Below are 1,316 nucleotides of genomic sequence, written 5' to 3' on the forward strand. Positions count from 1 at the left end.
CCATAAAGATTACAACCTAGAACCCCAATGGGACAGTTTCTGCTCTGTCACAGGGGGTCACTATGAGTCAACATTGACTTGATAGCACCTAATCTCAAGAGGAGAGACTGGCACGTAACACACAGTTACTATACACTGTGCGAAGTGTGATGAAAGAGGTGAGTCCACATCCAAACTCCCTGAGAGACCCAATTACTGAGCTGAGGGCTGTGGGGACCATGGTCTCAGGGGCCATCTAGCTCAACTGGCATAAAATAATTTATAAAGAAAATGTTCTACATCCTATTTTGGTGAGTAGCATCTGGCGTCTTAAAAGCTTGTGAGCAACCATCTAAGACACTTCACTGGTTTCACCCTGTCTGGAGCAAGGGAGAATGAAGAAAACTAAAGACACAAGGGAAAGATTAGTCAAAAGGACTAATGGACCACAACTACCACAGCCTCCACGAGACTGAGTCCAGCACAACTAGATGGTGCCTGGCTACCACTACAGACTGCTCTGACAAGGATCACAATACAGGGTCCGGACAGAGCTGGAGAAAAAAGTAGAACAAAATTCTAACTCACACACAAAAAAAAAAAAAAAAAAGACCAGACTTACTGGTCTGACAGAGACTGGAGAAACTCCGAAAGTATGGCCCCTAGACTCCCTTTTAGCTCAGTACTGAAGTCACTCCTGATGTTCACCCTTCAGCCAAAGATTAGACAGGCCCATAAAACAAAATGAGAATAAAGGAGCACATCAGCCCCCTTAGCAAGGGGCAAGGACGGGAAGGCAGGAGAGGACAGGAAAGCTGGTAACAGGGAACCCAGGGTCAAGAAGGGAAAGTGTCGACATGTCGTGAGGTTGGCAACCAATATCTCAAAGCAATGCGTGTATTAATTGTTTAATAGGGAACTAATTTGCTCTGTAAATCTTCATCTAAAGTACAATAAAAAATAAAAAAAGAAAGAGATGTGTCCAGGGTGCAGTGGGCACATGGAGGAGAAACATCTAAACCAGCCTGAAGGGTCACAAAAGGAAACCACACCCGAAGCATGAAAGACCTTCCTTGAAGTTGATTTTAAAGATAAGGAGAGTTTGCCAGGCAGAAAAGGATACAGGTTGCATGCAGCTAGAATGGCATGCACAAAGGCAGAGCAATGAATCAGCATTTACGGAGCAATAGGACTTCATTATGGCTAAAAGAATGAGAGTAGATTAAGCTAAAGTGATACACAAGGGTCAAATCAAGAAATATCTCATGGGCACTTTATTTGTAGTTTATTTATATTCGTACTTTATCCTAAAAGCTATGAGGGCTATTGAAGGGTTG

The sequence above is a fragment of the Elephas maximus genome, chromosome 3 (genome assembly GCF_024166365.1).
Source record: "Elephas maximus indicus isolate mEleMax1 chromosome 3, mEleMax1 primary haplotype, whole genome shotgun sequence".
NCBI lineage: Eukaryota > Metazoa > Chordata > Mammalia > Proboscidea > Elephantidae > Elephas > Elephas maximus.